Here is a 20,715-nt window from a genome sequence, read left to right on the forward strand (position 1 = left end):
GGGGTGGGGGGAACGTGAGGAAGAGACAGGGCATGAGCGGGGGGTTGGGAGGAACGTGAGGGAGACACGGGGCATGAGCGGGGGTGGGGGGACAGGAGAGAGACATGGGGCATGAGCGGGGGGAACAAGAGGTAGACAAGGGGCATGAGCGGGGGGTGGGGGGAACAAGACGTAGACACGGGGCAGGGGGTGGGGGGACCGGGAGGGTGACACAGGGCATAAGCGGGGGGTGTGGGAGAACGGGAGGAAGACACGGGACATGAGCAGGGGGTGGGGGAACAAGAGGTAGACACGGGGCATGAGCGGGGGGTGGGGGGACCAAGAGGTAGACACGGGGCATGTGCGGGGGGTGGGGGAAGAACGGGAGGAAGACACGGGGCATGAGCGGGGGTGGGGGGACCGTGAGGCAGACACGCGGCATGAGCGGGTGGTGAGGGGAACATGAGGAAGACACGGGGCATGAGTAGGGGGTGGGGGCAACAGAGGGGAGACACGGGGCATGAGCGGGGGGTGGGGGCAACAGAAGGAAGACACGGGGCATGAGCGGGGGTCATGGGAACAGGAGGAAGACACAGGGCATGAGCGGGGGTGGGTGGAACATGAGGGAGACATGGGGCATGAGTGGGGGGTGGGGGGACAGGAGGGAGACACATGGCATGAGCGGGGGGTGGGGGGAACATGAGGAAGACACAGGGCATGAGCAGGGGGTGGGGGGAACAGGAGGGAGACACTGGGCATGAGGGGGTGGTGGGGGCAACAGAAGGAAGACATGGGGCATGAGCAGGGGTGGGGGGAACAGGAGGAAGACACAGGGCATGAGCGGGGGGTGGGGGGGAACGTGAGGGAGACACGGGGCATGAGCGGGTGGTGGGGGAGAACAAGAGTTAGACACGGGGCAGGGGGTGGGGGGACCGGGAGGAAGACACGGGGCATGAGCGGGGGGGGTGCGGGGAACAAGAGGTAGACACGGGGCAGGAGCGGGGGGGAACAAGAGGTAGACACAGGGCATGAGCGGGGGGTGGGGGGAACAGGAGGAAGACACAGGGCATGAGCGGGGGTGGGGGAACAGGAGGGAGACACAGGGCATGAGCGGGGGGTGGGGAAGAACGGGAGGAAGACACGGGGCATGAGCAGGGGGTGGGGGGAACATGAGGGAGACACGGGGCATGAGCGGGGGTGGGGGGAACGTGAGGGAGACAGGGGGCATGAGCGGGCGGTGGGGGGAACATGAAGACACGGGGCATGAGCGGGGCGTGGGAGGAACAGGATGGAGACACGGGGCATGAGCGGGGGGTGGGGCAACAGGAGGAAGACACGGGGCATGAGGGGGGCGTGGGGAGGAACAGGAGGAAGACACGGGGCATGAGCGGGGGTGGGGGAACAGGAGGGAGACACGGGGCATGAGCAGGGGGGTGGGGGAGAATGGGAGGAAGACACGGGGCATGAGCGGGGGGTGGGGGAACATGAGGAAGACACAGGGCATGTGCGGGGGTGGGGGGAACGTGAGGAAGACACGGGGCATGAGTGGGGGGTGGGGGAACAGGAGGGAGACACGGGGCATGAGAGGGGGTTGGGGGCAACAGAGGGAAGACACGGGGCATGAGCGGGGGTGGGGGGAACAGGAGGAAGACACGGGGCATGAGCAGGGGGTGGGGGGAAAGAGTGGCAGACACGGGGCATGAGCAGGGGGTGGGGGAATGAGAGGTAGAAACGGGGCATGAGCGGGGGGTGGGGGGACCGTGAGGGAGACACGGGGCATGAGCGGGGGATGGGGGGAACAAGAGGTAGACATGGGGCATGAGCAGGGGGTGGGGGGAACAAGAGGTAGACACGGGGCATGAGCTGGGGATGGGGGGAACAGGAGGAAGACACAGGGCATAAGCGGGGGTTTGGGGAACAGGAGGGAGACACGGGGCATGAGCAGGGGGTGGGGGGAACATGAGGGAGACACGGGGCATGAGCGGGGGTGGGGGGAACGTGAGGGAGACACGGGGCATGAGCGGGCGGTGGAGGGAACATGAGGGAGACACGGGGCATGAGCGGGGGTGGGGGGAACGTGAGGGAGACACGGGGCATGAGCGGGGGGTGGGGGGAACAGGAGGGAGACACGGGGCATGAGCAGGGGGTGGGGAAGAACGGGAGGAAGACACGGGGCATGAGCAGGGGGTGGGGGGAACATGAGGGAGACACGGGGCATGAGCGGGGGTGGGGGGAACGTGAGGGAGACAGGGGGCATGAGCGGGCGGTGGGGGGAACATGAAGACACGGGGCATGAGCGGGGCGTGGGAGGAACAGGATGGAGACACGGGGCATGAGCGGGGGGTGGGGCAACAGGAGGAAGACACGGGGCATGAGGGGGGGTGGGGAGGAACAGGAGGAAGACACGGGGCATGAGCGGGGGTGGGGGAACAGGAGGGAGACACGGGGCATGAGCAGGGGGGTGGGGGAGAATGGGAGGAAGACACGGGGCATGAGCGGGGGGTGGGGGAACATGAGGAAGACACAGGGCATGTGCGGGGGTGGGGGGAACGTGAGGAAAACACAGGGCATGAGTGGGGGGTGGGGGAACAGGAGGGAGACACGGGGCATGAGAGGGGGTTGGGGGCAATAGAGGGAAGACACGGGGCATGAGCGGGGGTGGGGGGAACAGGAGGAAGACACGGGGCATGAGCAGGGGGTGGGGGGAAAGAGTGGCAGACACGGGGCACGAGCCGGGGGTGGGGGAATGAGAGGTAGAAACGGGGCATGAGCAGGGTGTGGGGGGACCGTGAGGGAGACACGGGGCATGAGCGGGGGATGGGGGGAACAAGAGGTAGACATGGGGCATGAGCAGGGGGTGGGGGGAACAAGAGGTAGACACGGGGCATGAGCTGGGGATGGGGGAACAGGAGGAAGACACAGGGCATAAGCGGGGGTGGGGGAACAGGAGGGAGACACGGGGCATGAGCGGGGGGTGGGGGGAACATGAGGGAGACACGGGACATGAGCGGGGGTGGGGGGAACGTGAGGGAGACACAGGGCATGAGCGGGCGGTGGAGGGAACATGAGGAAGACACGGGGCGTGAGCGGGGGGTGGGAGGAACAGGATGGAGACACGGGGCATGAGCGAGGGGTGGGGCAACAGAAGGAAGACACGGGGCATGAGCGGGGGTGGGGGGAACAGGAGGAAGACCCGGGGCATGAGCGGGGGGTGGGGGGAACAGGAGGAAGACACGGGGCATGAGCGGGGGTGGGGGAACAGGAGGGAGACACGGGGCATGAGCAGGGGGTGGGGGAGAACGGGAGGAAGACACGGGGCATGAGCGGGGGTGGGGGGAACATGAGGAAGACACAGGGCATGTGCGGGGGTGGGGGGAACGTGAGGAAGACACGGGGCATGAGCGGGTGGTGGGGGGAACAGGAGGGAGACACGGGGCATGAGAGGGGGTTGGGGGCAACAGAGGGAAGACACGGGGCATGAGCGGGGGTGGGGGGAACAGGAGGAAGACACGGGGCATGAGCAGGGGTGGGGGGAAAGAGTGGTAGACACGGGGCACGAGCAGGGGGTGGGGAAAACGAGAGGTAGAAATGGGGCATGAGCCGGGGGTGGGGGGCCCGTGAGGGAGACACGGGGCATGAGCGGGGGGTGGGGGGAACAAGAGGTAGACATGGGGCATGAGCAGGGGGTGGGGGGAACAAGAGGTAGACACTGGGCATGAGCGTGGGATGGGGGAACAGCAGGAAGACACGGGGCATGAGCGGGGGTGGGGAACAAGAGGGAGACACGGGCATGAGCGGGGGGAAGACACGGGGCATGAGCGGGGGTTGGGGGGAACATGAGGGAGACGCGGGGGTGGGGGGAAGGTGAGGGAGACACGGGGCATGAGCAGGCGGTGGGGGGAACATGAGGAAGACATGGGGCATGAGCGGGGTGGGGGAACAGGAGGGAGACACGGGGCATGAGCGGGGGGGTGGGGGAGAATGGGAGGAAGACACGGGGCATGAGCGGGGGGTGGGAGGAACAGGATGGAAACACAGGGCATGAGCGGAGGGTGGGGCAACAGAAGGAAGACAAGGGGCATGAGCGGGGGGTGGGGGGAACAGGAGGAAGACATGGGGCATGAGCGGGGTGGGGGAACAGGAGGGAGACACGGGGCATGAGCGGGGGGGTGGGGGAGAATGGGAGGAAGACACGGGGCATGAGCAGGGGCTGGGGGGAACATGAGGAAGACATGGGGCATGTGCGGGGGTGGGGGGAACGTGAGGAAGACACGGGGCATGAGCGGGGGGTGGGGGAACAGGAGGGAGAGACAGGGCATGAGAGGGGGTTGGGGTCAACGGAGGGAAGACACGGGGCATGAGCAGGGGTGGGGGGAACAGGAGGAAGACACGGGGCATGAGCGGGGGGTGGGGGGAAAGAGTGGTAGACACGAGGCACAAGCAGGGGGTGGGGGGACCGAGAGGTAGAAACGGGGCATGAGCGGGGGTTGGGGGACGGTGAGGGAGACATGGGGCCTGAGCGGGGGGTGGGGGGAACGTGAGGGAGACACGGGGCATGAGCGGGCGGTGGGGGGAACGTGAGGAAGACACGGGGCATGAGCTGGGGGTGGGGGGGAACAGAAGGGAGACACGAACAGGAGGGAGACACGAGGCATCAGCGGGGGGTGGTGGGGAACAGGAGGGAGACATGGGGCATGAGCGGGGGGAGGGGGCAACAGAAGGAAGGCAAGGGGCATCAGCGGGGGTGGGGGGGAACAAGAGGTCAACAAGGGGCATCATAGGGGGACAAGAGGAAGACACAGGGCATGAGCGGGGGTGGGGGGGAACAGGAGAAAAACGTCGCATGAGCGGGGGTAGGAGGGAACTGGAGGGGGACACGGGGCATGAGCGGGGGTGGGGGGAACAGGAGGGAAGACACGGGGCATGAGCGGGGGTGGGGGGAACAGGAGGAAGACACGGGGCATGAGCAGGGGGTGGGGGGAAAGAGTGGCAGACACGGGGCATGAGCAGGGGGTGGGGGAATGAGAGGTAGAAACGGGGCATGAGCGGGGGGTGGGGGGACCGTGAGGGAGACACGGGGCATGAGCGGGGGATGGGGGGAACAAGAGGTAGACATGGGGCATGAGCAGGGGGTGGGGGGAACAAGAGGTAGACACGGGGCATGAGCTGGGGATGGGGGGAACAGGAGGAAGACACAGGGCATAAGCGGGGGTGGGGGAACAGGAGGGAGACACGGGGCATGAGCAGGGGATGGGGGGAACATGAGGGAGACACGGGGCATGAGCGGGGGTGGGGGGAACGTGAGGGAGACACGGGGCATGAGCGGGCGGTGGAGGGAACATGAGGGAGACACGGGGCATGAGCGGGGGTGGGGGGAACGTGAGGGAGACACGGGGCATGAGCGGGGGGTGGGGGGAACAGGAGGGAGACACGGGGCATGAACAGGGGGTGGGGAAGAACGGGAGGAAGACACGGGGCATGAGCAGGGGGTGGGGGGAACATGAGGGAGACACGGGGCATGAGCGGGGGTGGGGGGAACGTGAGGGAGACAGGGGGCATGAGCGGGCGGTGGGGGGAACATGAAGACACGGGGCATGAGCGGGGCGTGGGAGGAACAGGATGGAGACACGGGGCATGAGCGGGGGGTGGGGCAACAGGAGGAAGACACGGGGCATGAGGGGGGGTGGGGAGGAACAGGAGGAAGACACGGGGCATGAGCGGGGGTGGGGGAACAGGAGGGAGACACGGGGCATGAGCAGGGGGGTGGGGGAGAATGGGAGGAAGACACGGGGCATGAGCGGGGGGTGGGGGAACATGAGGAAGACACAGGGCATGTGCGGGGGTGGGGGGAACGTGAGGAAGACACGGGGCATGAGTGGGGGGTGGGGGAACAGGAGGGAGACACGGGGCATGAGAGGGGGTTGGGGGCAATAGAGGGAAGACACGGGGCATGAGCGGGGGTGGGGGGAACAGGAGGAAGACACGGGGCATGAGCAGGGGGTGGGGGGAAAGAGTGGCAGACACGGGGACGAGCAGGGGGTGGGGGAATGAGAGGTAGAAACGGGGCATGAGCGGGGGGTGGGGGGACCGTGAGGGAGACACGGGGCATGAGCGGGGGATGGGGGGAACAAGAGGTAGACATGGGGCATGAGCAGGGGGTGGGGGGGAACAAGAGGTAGACACGGGGCATGAGCTGGGGATGGGGGAACAGGAGGAAGACACAGGGCATAAGCGGGGGTGGGGGAACAGGAGGGAGACACGGGGCATGAGCGGGGGGTGGGGGGAACATGAGGGAGACACGGGACATGAGCGGGGGTGGGGGGAACGTGAGGGAGACACAGGGCATGAGCGGGCAGTGGAGGGAACATGAGGAAGACACGGGGCGTGAGCGGGGGGTGGGAGGAACAGGATGGAGACACGGGGCATGAGCGGGGGGTGGGGCAACAGAAGGAAGACACGGGGCATGAGCGGGGGTGGGGGGAACAGGAGGAAGACCCGGGGCATGAGCGGGGGGTGGGTGGAACAGGAGGAAGACACGGGGCATGAGCGGGGGTGGGGGAACAGGAGGGAGACACGGGGCATGAGCAGGGGGTGGGGGAGAACGGGAGGAAGACACGGGGCATGAGCGGGGGTGGGGGGAACATGAGGAAGACACAGGGCATGTGCGGGGGTGGGGGGAACGTGAGGAAGACACGGGGCATGAGCGGGTGGTGGGGGGAACAGGAGGGAGACACGGGGCATGAGAGGGGGTTGGGGGCAACAGAGGGAAGACACGGGGCATGAGCGGGGGTGGGGGGAACAGGAGGAAGACACGGGGCATGAGCAGGGGTGGGGGGAAAGAGTGGTAGACACGGGGCACGAGCAGGGGGTGGGGAAAACGAGAGGTAGAAACGGGGCATGAGCCGGGGGTGGGGGGCCCGTGAGGGAGACACGGGGCATGAGCGGGGGGTAGGGGGAACAAGAGGTAGACACTGGGCATGAGCGTGGGATGGGGGAACAGCAGGAAGACACGGGGCATGAGCGGGGGTGGAGAACAAGAGGGAGACACGGGCATGAGCGGGGGGAAGACACGGGGCATGAGCGGGGGTTGGGGGGAACATGAGGGAGATGCGGGGGTGGGGGGAAGGTGAGGGAGACACGGGGCATGAGCAGGCGGTGGGGGGAACATGAGGAAGACATGGGGCATGAGCGGGGGGTGGGAGGAACAGGATGGAGACACAGGGCATGAGCGGAGGGTGTGGCAACAGAAGGAAGACACGGGGCATGAGCGGGGTGGGGGGAACAGGAGGAAGACACAAGGCATGAGCGGGGGGTGGGGGGAACAGGAGGAAGACACGGGGCATGAGCGGGGTGGGGGAACAGGAGGGAGACACGGGGCATGAGCGGGGGGGTGGGGGAGAACGGGAGGAAGACACGGGGCATGAGCAGGGGCTGGGGGGAACATGATTAAGACATGGGGCATGTGCGGGGGTGGGGGGAACGTGAGGAAGACACGGGGCATGAGCGGGGGGTGGGGGAACAGGAGGGAGAGACAGGGCATGAGAGGGGGTTGGGGTCAACGGAGGGAAGACACGGGGCATGAGCAGGGGTGGGGGGAACAGGAGGAAGACACGGGGCATGAGCGGGGGGTGGGGGGAAAGAGTGGTAGACACGAGGCACAAGCAGGGGGTGGGGGGACCGAGAGGTAGAAACGGGGCATGAGCGGGGGTTGGGGGACGGTGAGGGAGACATGGGGCCTGAGCGGGGGGTGGGGGGAACGTGAGGGAGACACGGGGCATGAGCGGGCGGTGGGGGGAACGTGAGGAAGACACGGGGCAAGAGCTGGGGGTGGGGGGGAACAGAAGGGAGACACGAACAGGAGGGAGACACGAGGCATCAGCGGGGGGTGGTGGGGAACAGGAGGGAGACATGGGGCATGAGCGGGGGGAGGGGGCAACAGAAGGAAGGCAAGGGGCATCAGCGGGGGTGGGGGGGAACAAGAGGTCAACAAGGGGCATCATAGGGGGACAAGAGGAAGACACAGGGCATGAGCGGGGGTGGGGGGGGAACAGGAGAAAAACGTCGCATGAGCGGGGGTAGGAGGGAACTGGAGGGGGACACGGGGCATGAGCGGGGGTGGGGGGAACAGGAGGGAGACACGGGGCATGAGCGGGGGGGTGGGGGGAACAAGAGGTAGATACGGGGCATGAGCGGGGAGTGGGGGAGAACAGGAGGAAGACACGGGGCATGAGCGGGGGGTGGGGGAACAGAAGGGAGACACGGGGCATGAGTGGGGGTGGGGGGGAACAGGAGGGAGACACAGGGCATGAGCGGGGGTGGGGGAACAGTAGGTAGACACGGGGCATGAGCAGGTGGTGGGGGAACAAGAGGTAGACATGGGGCATGAGAGGGGGGTGGGGGGAGAGGAGGGAGACACAGGGCATGAGCAGGGGTGGGGGGAACAGGAGGTAGACACGGGGCATGAGCAGGGGGTGGGCAGGAACAAGAGGTAGACACGGGGCATGAGCGGGGGGTGGGCGGAACAAGAGGTAGACACGAGGCATGAGCGGGGGGGACCGGAAGGGAGATACGGGGCATAAGCGGGGAGTGGGGGAGAACGGGAGGAAGACACGGGGCATGAGCAGGGGGTGGGGGGAACATGAGGGAGACCGGGGCATGAGCGGGGGGTGGGGGGAACGTGAGGGAGACACGGGGCATGAGCGGGGGGACCAAGAGATAGACACGGGGCATGAGCGGGGGGTGTGGGAGAACGGGAGGAAGACACGGGACATGAGCAGGGGGTGGGGGAACAAGAGGTAGACACGGGGCATGAGTGGGGGGTGGGGGCAACAGGAGGGAGACACGGGGCATGAGCGGGGGGGTGGGGGCAACAGAAGGAAGACACGGGGCATGAGCGGGGGTCAGGGGAACAGGAGGAAGACACGGGGCATGAGCGGGGGTGAGGGAACGTGAGGGAGACACGGGGCATGAGCGGGGGGTGGGGGGACAAGAGGGAGACACGGGGCATGAGCGGGGGGTGGGAGGAACATGAGGAAGACACAGGGCATGAGAAGGGGGTGGGGGGAACAGGAGGGAGACACGGGGCATGAGAGGGGGGTGGGGGCAACAGAAGGAAGACATGGGGCATGAGCAGGGGTGGGGGAACAGGAGGAAGACAAGGGGCATGAGCGCGGGGTGCGGGGAACATGAGGTAGACACGGGGCATGAGATGGTGGTGGGGGGGAACAAGAGGTAGACACGGGGCAGGGGGTGGGGGGACCGGGAGGGAGACACAGGGCATAAGCAGGTGGTGTGGGAGAACGGGAGGAAGACACGGGGCATGAGCGGGAGGTGGGGGGAACAAGAGGTGGGCATGAGCGGGGGGTGGGGGGAACAAGAGGTAGATACGGGGCATGAGAGGGTGGTGAGGGGGACAGGAGGGAGACACGGGGCATGAGCGGGAGTGGGGGGGACAGGAGGGAGACAGGGCATGAGCAGGGAGTGGGGAAGAACAGGAGGAAGACACAGGGCATGAGCGGGGGGTGGGGGAACAGAAGGGAGACACGGGGCATGAGTGGGGGTGGGGGGGAACAGGAGGGAGACACAGGGCATGAGCGGGGGTGGGGGGAACAGTAGGTAGACACGGGGCATGAGCAGGAGGTGGGGGGAACAAGAGGTAGACATGGGGCATGAGAGGGGGGTGGGGGGAGAGGAGGGAGACACAGGGCATGAGCGGGGGTGGGGGGAACCGGAGGTAGACACGGGGCATGAGCAGGGGGTGGGCGGGAACAAGAGGTAGACACGGGGCATGAGCGGGGGGTGGGCGGAACAAGAGGTAGACACGAGGCATGAGCGGGGGGGACCGGAAGGGAGATACGGGGCATCAGTGGGGGGTGGGGGAGAATGGGAGGAAGACACGGGGCATGAGCAGGGGGTGGGGGGAACATGAGGGAGACCGGGGCATGAGCGGGGGGTGGGGGGAACGTGAGGGAGACACGGGGCATGAGCGGGGGGACCAAGAGATAGACACGGGGGATAAGCGGGTGGTGTGGGAGAACGGGAGGAAGACACGGGGCATGAGCGGGGGGTGGGGGGAACAAGAGGTAGACACGGGGCATGAGCAGGGGGTGGGGGAAACAAGAGGTAGACACGGGGCATGAGCGGGGTGTGGGGGGAACAGGAGGAAGACACGGGGCATGTGTGGGGTTGGGGGAACAGGAAGGAGACACGGGGCATGAGCGGGGGGTGGGGAAGAACGGGAGGAAGACACAAGGCATGAGCGGGGGGTGGGGGGAACAAGAGGTAGACACGGGGCATGAGCGGGGGTGGGGGGAACGTGAGGGAGACACGGGGCATGAGCGGGCGGTGGGGGGAACATGAGGAGGACACGGGGCATGAGCGGGGGGATGGGAGGAACAGGATGGAGACACGGGGCATGAGCGGGGGGTGGGGCAATAGAAGGAAGACACGGGGCATGAGCGGGGGTGGGGGGAACAGGAGGAAGACGCGGGGGGTGGGGGGAACAGGAGGAAGACACGGGGCATGAGCGGGGGTGGGGGAACAGGAGGGAGACACGGGGCATGAGCGGGGGGTGGGGGAGAACGTGAGGAAGACAAGGGGCATGAGCGGGGGTAGGGGGGAACATGAGGGAGACACGGGGCATGAGCAGGGGGTTGGGGGCAACAGAGGGAAGACACTGGGCATGAGCGGGGGTGGGGGGAACAGGAGGAAGACACGGGGCATGAGCGGGGGGTGGGGGAACAAGAGGTAGACACGGGGCATGAGCGGGGGGTGGGGGAGAACGGGAGGAAGACACAGGGCATGAGCGGGGGGTGGGGGGAACGTGAGGGAGACACAGGGCATGAGCGGGGGGTGGAGGGAACAAGAGGTAGAGACGGGGCATGAGCGGGCGGTGGGGAGGAACAAGAGGTAGACACGGGGCATGAGCGGGGGTGGGGGGAATGTGAGGAAGACACGGGGCATGAGCAGGGGGTGGGGGAACGTGAGGGAGACACGGGGCATGAGCAGGGGGTGGGGGGAATGCGAGGAAGACACTGGGCATGAGCGGGGGGCGGGGTAACTGGAGGGAGACACGGGACATGAGCGGGGGTGGGGGCAACAGAAGGAAGACATGGGCATGAACGGGGGTGGGGGAACAGGAGGAAGACACGGAGCATGAGCAGGGCGTGGGGGAACAAGAGGTATACACAGGGCATGAGTGGGGGGTGGCGGGAACGTGAGGGAGACACGGGGCATGAGCGAAGGGTGGGGGGAACGTGAGTAAGACAGGGGGCATAAGCCGGGGGTGGGGCGAACGTGAGGAAGACACGGGGCATGACCGGGGGTTGGGGGAGAACGGGATGAAGACACGGGGCATGAGCGGGGGATGGGGAGGACATGAGGGAGACCCGGGGCATGAGCGGGGGGGAGAACGGGAGGAAGACACGGGGCATGAGAAGGGGGTGGGGGGAACAGAAGGGAGACATGGGGCATGGGCGGGGGGTGGGGAGAACAGGAGGAAGACACAGGGCATGAGCGGGGTATGGGGGGAACAAGAGGTAGACATGGGGCATGAGCGGGGGTGGAGGGAATGTGAAGTAAGAAACGGGGCATGAGCGGGGGTGGGGAGGACAGAAGGAAGAAACAGGGCATGAGCGGGGGGTGGGGAGGACAGAAGGGAGACACGGGGCATGAGCGGGGTGGGCGGGACAGGAGGGAGACACGGGGCATGAGCGGGCGTGGGGGGAACGTGATGGAGACTTGGGGCATGAGCGGCGGGGTGGGGGAACAGAAGGGTGACACGGGGCATGAGCGGGGGTGGGGGGGGCAGGAGGGAGACACCGGGCATGAGCAGGGGGTGGGGGGAACGGGAGGAAGACATGGGCCTGAGCTTACTGTGCAGGCGGCAGAACCCGCTCCTCGGCCCTCCGCAAGCCACCGTGTGGCGATGGCATGTCTCCTAGCAGTCTGCAGCAGCCCGGGCCGGGTTGTATGCAGAGTCTCTATTGACAAAGCCTCCGATGCAAACGATAAAGAAAGATGGCAGGCGTCTCTGAAAATACGACGCACTGCACGCTTCGCAGCCACTGGGAGAGCACATTCCATGTCTAAGCTGCTTGCCCTATTCCTGTCCTGTCCACGGAGCGAACAGGAAAGTGTGTCTGCGAAGTGGATATAGATATCACCAATTTGTTTCACTTACATTTTTGACATTTAAAAAAAAAAATACTGGACGGATTTACACCAAATAAAAATTCGGGACCAAGCCGCCGCTCCTGCCGCAAATTTGGTGTAAATGCGTCCAGCGGTTTGGGCTGTAGGCGTGAGCAAAGTTTATTCCCATTATGTCTATGGGACAAAAATAAGTTTTGGGACCCCCCTATAACTTTGCCCCCCCTGGACCAAACCTCACCAAACTTTGCAAAAAAAATTCAGAGTGGGCCATATACTCCTTTTACAAAGTTTGCTGAGGATTCATCCAGGGGGAGTGAAGTTATAAGCCGCCCAAAAAGTGCTCTTCTTATGGAAACAGCAACTTAACCATAACTACATGGCCAGTAAGGTGGCCATGTAATAAATACATATACAATATATTTATAAATACAGGTGGTACCCGGCAGTTTTCTGGCCAGTGCATTAACACTTTTTTCGGCATAGTGGGATGGGAAGTGGGTGTGGCATGGCTGAGGAGCGAGTGGATGTGTGGGCCCTGACGGAAGTCCTGAGGTTGTTTAGCAAAGCAACAAAGAATCAGTTGGAGGAGGTGATGCAGGATGTTATGGGCGAAGGTTGTTGGAGTAGGTAGACCCCAGCGCAGGGCAGCTTCAGACAGCGGGCAGAGGGATGGGTAGGGAAAAGGAGAGTATGGAGGGGTTAGGAGGAGCAGGGAGAAAATGTCCAGGAGGGCAGGTAGGGGATGGGGGCCACCCCTGGGCAGTGGGAAGGTGGGTAGGAAGGGCAAAGTGATAAGGGGAGACTGGATACAGGCTGAGGTTGAATGCTGAAGGTGGGTCGGAGAAAGAGGACGGGGAGAGGGTTGGGGGGTCAGAACACAGTGGCACTGAAGAAGGGTCCGGGGTGGACGTTTCTGCAGAAGAGTGTGGGGGGAGAGTGCCGGACACTCTCCATGGCAATTAGCAGAAGCGGGGAGGTACCAGGATAGATAACAAAGAAGATGGAGGGATGGTCCCAAGGCCAATGGGGCTCGCATTGCCATACAGTTCTGTCATCAAGGCTGGGTCGTAATAGGCTCAGTGTTGTTTCAGAAGAATGAGACGTCTTGATTCGCTCAAACACCTCCTGGCATTCAGAGCTCCAGTTCCATTTGACGTTTGACCTGGTGAGCTCCATGAGCGGCTCGGACATGGTTACCAGGGTGGGAATGAATCTGCTGCAATATGTTGCCACCCCCCAAAAATTGCATACTTCTGTGGGTCTTGTGGGGGGGGTCTGCTTTATGTCTGCCAGTTTTTGTTGGTCGGCAAATACCCCTTCGCTGTTGAAGACATACCAGAAGAATGTTATCCCTTCTTCCAGGATTTAGCATTTGTCCCGGTGGATGGTTAGGCCTGCAGTATCCAGCCTGCTGATCACCATTTCCAGGTAATGCATGTGTTCCTGCCTGTCACTGGCGTGAATGAGGATGTCATCACTGACATTCAGCACTCCTTGGATCCCTTGGATCACCGCCTGGATGGCTTGCTGTAACACCTCTGCCACTGAGGAGATGCCGTAGCTTAGTCTCTTGTACTGCCACAGACCCAGGTGAGTGGAGAAGGTTATAATGAGTCTCAGTGTAGTTTCAATTGGTGGTAGCCAACGTTGAGGTCAATTGTTTGAAAAGATCTTTGACCCTGTGAGATCAGTGATTATCTTATCTAACATGGGAGTGATGTGTCGCTTTGATTACTGTGTTCGGTAGGTGCATGTCTATGCAATCCTTACTTTGCCCCGTTGCTTCATTTTTTTCGTGACCACCATAGTCGATACCCAGGGTGTTGGTCCTGTGACTTTCTTGATAATAGCAGCCTTTTCAAGTTCTTGTAACTCCTTTGCGGCCAGTTCTCTCATGTGAAATGGAGTTCTCCTACGGCATACTGCCCAAGGCTGTACCGTAGGGTCAATGTGTAATTTTATGAGTTTGCCTTTTAAGTATCCAATGTCTTTCAGGATACCAGGGTGTTTCGCTAGAAGGTCGGTGACGTCAGTGGCATCTGTGACATGCCAAATGAAGTGGATCAGTCCCAGGTCTTTCTCTGCATCCCCGCTAAGTAGGCATTCAATTCCAGCATTGACGACGTATATCTTTGATTTGATCACAGTCTCACCTCTGCTTAGTTCCGCTCTGAAACATCCCTCTATTGAGAGTGGCGGTTTGTTGCCATAAATCATGGGTGCACAAAATACGGCTCGCCATGCTGTTTTGTCCGGCCCGCCAGCAACAAACATTTTCCTAATGGAGTGCGGCCGGCAAGCAGCATCGGTCTCCCACCATTAGGAAAAGTCTTTGTTGTCTTCCGGGCCGGACAAAACACTGGCCCTCATTGGCTCAGGGCACACAAACCACGTAGCTCCTATGAGCCACGTAGTGCATGTGTGCTGCACCAATGGAGGGCCAGCACTACAGCAGGCGTGGCCATTAAGGCTTGATGCCGGAAGGCATTCCAGCCTTGCCACGCCAGCCGTAGTACCAGACCTCTCCAGCGTTCCAGCTAGCCTGCCTTCCAGCACGTTGTCCGGTAAGTACAGATTCTTTTGGGATGGGGGATGTTTGTTTGTGTGTGCTTATGTGTGTGTCGGATCATTGTGCTGCTTGTATGTTGAGATGCGGGGGTGGGGTGTCGGGTCTGCCTTGTTTGTGTGCAAGTGCAGCGTGTGTTGAGATGCGGAGGGTGTGTGTGTGTCGGGTCTGCCTGAATGTGTGAAAGTGCCCATGGGCATAGGACATGGGGGGGGGGACAGGTGGGACTAAACCCCCCACAATTTTAAATGGGGGGGATATAATGCATTTATCCCCCCCCAGTTTCCCCCAGTTTGTGTCGCTCTGCAGCCTGTGCAGTGATGCTTGCAACAAACTTTAGACAGCTTCAGCAGGTAAACAAGGTCCTTCCTTCCTTCCTCCCTCCACCCCCTCCATTCCTTCCTTCCTTACTTCCTGGCTTTTCTTGCCTTTTCCTTCCTTCTTTTTTTTCCTTCCTTCCTTTTCCTTCCTTTCCCTTCCTTCATTCCTTCCTTTCCTTCCTTCAATCCCTCCCATTTCTTCCTTCATTCCTTCCCTCCCTTCCTTCATTCCTTCCTTCCCTTTGCTTCCTTCCTTCCTTTATTCATTCCCTTTCCTTTTTTTCCTTCCTTCCTTCCTTCCTTCCTTCCTTCCTTCCTTCCTTCCTTCCTTCCTTCCTTCCTTCCTTCCTTCCTTCCTTCCTTCCTTCCTTCCTTCCTTCCTTCCTTCCTTCCTTCCTTCTCCTTCATTCCTTCCTTTCTTCCTTCCTTGCTTCTCCTTCCTTCCTTCCTCTTACTTCCTTTTCCTTCACTCCTTCCTTCCTTCCTTCCTTGTCCTTCCTTCCTTCCTTCCCTTTCCCTTCCTTCCATCCTTCATTCCTTTCCCTTTTCTTCCTTCCTTTCTTCCCTTTTCCTTCCCCTTTCCTTTCCTTCCTTCATTCATTCCTTCCTTCCCTTTGCTTCCTTCCTTCCTTTATTCATTCCCTTTTTTCCTTCCTTCCTTCTCCTTCTTTCCTTCCTTACTTTTCCTTCATTCCTTCCTTCCTTTCCTTCCTTCCTTCCTTCCTTGCTTCTCCTTCCTTCCCCTTACTTCCTTTTCCTTCACTCCTTCATTCCTTCCTTCCTTGTCCTTCCTTCCTTCATTCCTTTCCCTTTTCTTCCTTCCTTTCTTCTCCTTCCTATTTTCCCTTCCTTTTCCTTCCTTCCTTCCTTCCTTCCTTCCTTCCTTCCTTCCTTCCTTCCTTCCTTCCTTCATTCCCTTTCCTTTTTTCCTTCCTTCCTTCCTTCCCTTTCCTTCTTTCCTTCCTTACTTTTCCTTCATTCCTTCCTTTCCTTCCTTCCTTCCTTTCTTCCTTGCTTCTCCTTCCTTCCTTCCCCTTACTTCCTTTTCCTTCACTCCTTCATTCCTTCCTTGTCCTTCCTTCTTTCCTTCCTTCCCTTTCCCTTCCTTCCATCCTTCATTCCTTTCCCTTTTCTTCCTTCCTTTCTTCTCCCTCCTATTTTCCCTTCCTTTTCCTTCCTTCCTTCCTTCCCTTTTCTTCCTTCTTTCCTTCCTGCCATCCTTCCTTTTCCTCCCTTTTCCTTCCGTCCTTCAATCCTTCCCTTTCTTCCTTTTCCTTCCTTCATTCCTTCTCTTTCCTTCCTTTATTCCCTATCCTTCCTTCCTTCCCTTTTCCTTCCCTTTCCTTCCTTCATTCCTCATGTCAGCTGCACATTAAAAGAATAAGGCACACGTTAAACCGCCATTGGGACTTCTTTTCGATCACCATGCCAAAAAATCCCCAAACCTCCATCTGCTGCTAATGATGGTGACAAGAGTGGTATTTGCATCGTTCTTACCCAAAGAGAAACTTGACAGTGCCAGAAAGGCGATGACCAACATCCCCTTCATTTTCCCCGCTCTCCTCATGGGCATTGGGTGCCCTGAGGCACCTCGTTGAGGTGTCCTCAGGCCTCCCCTCCTTTAGAGAAGATGGCAGTGGTTGGCAAGTAGAACCCTGAATATCTTCTCTGGCACAGCTGTGGACGGGATGAGGTTCGAGCTCCAAACTGGGCGTTGGAACAGGCCCATACCCTGGTGGGTTCTGCCCGGGGCCAGGGTTTGGATAAACCCTGTCCCATCTGTGCTTGCCTGTCATCCCCCCCCGCCCCCCGCAGGACAGGCCCTGGGACACCCAGAACACTGAATGCTGAAAGCTGGCTGGACTGTCGCCCAAGCTTGGCTGTGAGCCACTGCCAGGCCTTGCACTTGGGCTGGGAGAGGAGAGTTTATGGGAGGAAAACATTCACCCACCAACAATGCAATGTCCTCTGCTTAGGAGCAACCCTTGGCAAAACTATCTCCCATCGCGTGAGTTCTGATGTTCTGTTCTATATACTAGAAAGTCCACCCGCCCCACGTTACTTAGGGCACTGCGCACAGTGTAGTCATAGTTTTTCAATCTGTTACTGGCTAACGATGAAGCAAAATGTGATTGCTTACATTCTGACACATGTAAACGTCATGGCATGAGGTGGGTGCCAGACGGCAAACTGCCCCAAGCCTCGCAGGACACAGGGGCCTTGGACGCTGCGGTAGATGCCTTCCTACTGCTCTGACTGAAGTCACATACTTGTGCTCCCTTGCACATGTGTATTTTGCAGCACGCATCTTATGGGGAGGAAGTAGGGCGATAGCTGACTACAAAAGGAGTATTCCCATTGTGACCCCTCCTCTTCATTCAGGACACTGAACTTGTGCAAGCCATAAGTCTATTGGACTGAATACACAGAGATGTTCCAACCTGGCTGAGGCCCCTCACCTGGCAGTGCCCCATATCCCCCGACCTGGCAGAGGCCCCCTCACCTGGCTGCCACATCCAAAGATGTGATCGAACATTTTTTTACAAGACTTGCACCAGTCATGGAGATGTATTGTGCTCTAATAAGTTGATGGCAACTAAGTTGAAGGAAATTCATTGAGCGTATATGCACTGCAGGCGGTGTCCAGTCAATTGGTCGAAAAAAAACTGGTCGACTGCAATTTGGTCGACGCAATTTGGTCGAAAACCAAATGGTTGAATTTTTTTTTTTATTTATATATTTATTTTTCGGGTTTTCGTTTAGTAAAAAAAGGGGTTTTTAGAGAAAAAAAGGGGGTGGGGGGGACCCCCCCAAAAAATAAAAAAAAGGGTTAAAATAAAAAAAAAAAAATTCGACCATTTGGTTTTCGACCAAATTGGTTCGACCATTTGTCTAGTCGACCAATTTTTTTCGACCAAATGTCTGGCAACCCTGCAGGCCCACTGCCTGGCACCCCCTGTGTCCACTCACTACAGCGTGTAGTGCACTATTTATACTAAAATCTGTGTAAGCGAGAAATACATTGTGAACTTTCATCGAAAAGCGTTCTGTTCAAGTTGCACAGTTCAAACCCATTAAGCAGACGTTGCGCTGCACACCAACAAACCTGGGCTACCACAAAAAACATCAACACAATGCTGTGTGTTTTCAAATCTTTTCAAGATGCAACTTTGCTAAAAGGGGCCATTCTCCTGGCAGGTTTAGGACTAGATGGAGCTGCACACACCACAATGAAAGACCAGCATCAGCCAGAGTTTTACATTAGGCATTCTCCTCTAGATTTTGCGGTTTACTGTTTCCACTGGCTATTTATTTGCCTGCACATACAGTCAAATCTATACAAGGCCTAACATTGTGCTCTGTCATTCCATCAGTGTATCATGTTTCTAAAGTTTCTTAATAGTTCAGCTCAGTTAATGGCCATAATCAGAAACTCTGAGTCATGCGTCAGAGTAAGGTGTTTGTGTATGGTATCCTCGCCAGAAGTGGTTGCCTCTTATTGTGCGATATGTTAAATAGTAATATGCGTCTCTTAGATGCTGCTTTGAGCTTTAAAAACTTTTGATGTGTTTCCTGATTGGGGATCACCTACCATTATGAAGTCTTAGATACTCCCAGTCCTTAGCACATCTGGCCCATCTCAACTCAACAGAAGCCAAGCACGCACAGAGTCTATATTTCAATCAGAATGTACACAGGTTCTGGTTCTTTTATCTAATTGCAGCAATGTCAGGCGAACAGTCACTGAGAATGCTGCTGCACGAGTGCGGCTTTTTAAGTATCAACAGGAGACCTTGTTTGCTTCACTCCCATGGTTGATGATTCCAATAAGGATTTGGAAACCTTAAATATGTATTTTAAAGCTTAAAAATTGGTGCCTCCAATGGAGCTTGTGACAAGATGATGTGAGGATGGTGACAAGAGTGGTATTTGCATCGTTCTTACCCAAATAGAAACTCGACAGCGCCAGAAATAAATAAGAGAGGTCCCCACCCTAGTGTGTGAGCATTGTGTAGTAGGTGAGTGCAGAGTTATTGTGAGATGCAACTGAGACCAATAAACAAGTTGCTTTTTCTGGTATTTACAGGAATATGAGCACTTCAGGGAAGGAATCCTGGCCTCTTAAACTGTTTCATGAATTGAGAAACTTGAGGGGCATACCCGCGTTTCATTTCTTGAATCAGGATAACAGGAAAAGACAGTGGCTGTGGCTGAGGGGAGGTGTGTGCATTACCTTTAGTTGTAAATCAGTTTAGGCCCATTGGAGGCAGATTTTTTCCCGCGACCACTAATACATGTTGAAAGCAACCTGTCCTTTTCAAACATCTCTTACAGTTTTTCATACAAGATTTCAAGTCGGTTTACTGTTGTCACCAGATGTAAGTAACTTACTGTTCTTGGTAACGTAAGGGGATCCGTGCAAGTCACATTTGGCTGGGTGGCTACTCCCGTCGTGGCAGATGTGGTAGCTGAGACAGTCACTCCAGTCCTGTGGCTGCAGAGACTGCTCAGAGGAGCGCAGCAGACAGAGCCTGCCCACCTTATGGCGCAAAATTGGCTGGTTTCCCTCTAGCTTGCGCCCAGTGAAGGGAGCATGAGAGTAGGTGTTTTCGGGGCAAACATATCTGTAGACAGATCTGTCGATCATGTGGTCCACAGGTTTGATTGCGAGTGGGATAGAATTGGTGCTTTATTCCTGAGGTTGCCCAAATAAATGCCATTGTGTTATGTTATAATAACCCATGCTGTTTAAAAACCCTGAAACTATTGTGTTTGTGTTGTCAAAAAAATGGTGAATACGACTATACCATTGAAAAAAGTAAACGTAGTGTTAAGAGGGACGACAGAATTGAAGGATTTTGTACTCTGAACTGCTTTTCTTTTTCTTAATTTTCTTCTGTTTTCTTTTCTCTTATTTTATACAGTGATGATATATGTTATTTAATACCTACTGCTATTTAAATTTTGTGAAAAGTGCAAAGTACCAAGGTGTCCCCTGTCCCCCCAGATTTTATGGGTCTCCTACGCCCCTGGGTCTGCCTGAATGTTTGTTGTTGTGTGAAAGTGCATGTTGAGATGCGGGTGTGGGGTGTGTGTCGGGTCTGCCTGAATGTTTGTTTTTGTGTGCAAGTGCAATGTATGTTGAGATGCTGGGGGGTTGCTGAGGTCGGGTCTGCCTGAATGTTTGTTGTTGTTGTGTGCATGTTCAGTTTGTGCACATTCAGTGTATGTTGAGATGCGGGCGTGGGGGGTCTGGGTCTGTATGGGTGCATGCTTGTCAGTTTGTTTGGTGATTTGAGGGGTGGGGGGGTTCAGGTCTGTATGGATGCCTGGTGTATGCTTGCGAGTTTGTATGGCGAGTTGGGGGTGGGGGTCTGTATGGGTGCATGGTGTATGCTTGTGAGTTTGTGTGCTGAGTTGGGGGTTCGGGTCTGTAAGGGTGAATAGTGTATTGGCGTATGCTTGTGAGTTTGTGTGCTGAGTTGGGGGTGGGGGGTTCGGGACTGTATGGGTGCATGGTGTATTCTTGTGAGTTTGTGTACTGAGTTGGGGGAGGGGGGTTCGGGCCTGTATGGGTGTATGCTTGTGGGTTTGTGTTCTGAGTTGGGGGGCTCAGGTTTGTATGGGTGCATGGTGTATGCTTGTGTGCTGAGTTGGGGTTGGGAGTTCAGGTCTGTATGGATGCATGGTGTATGC

Source organism: Ambystoma mexicanum, chromosome 6q, assembly GCF_040938575.1.
Source record: "Ambystoma mexicanum isolate Mex_15411 chromosome 6q, UKY_AmexF1_1, whole genome shotgun sequence".
NCBI lineage: Eukaryota > Metazoa > Chordata > Amphibia > Caudata > Ambystomatidae > Ambystoma > Ambystoma mexicanum.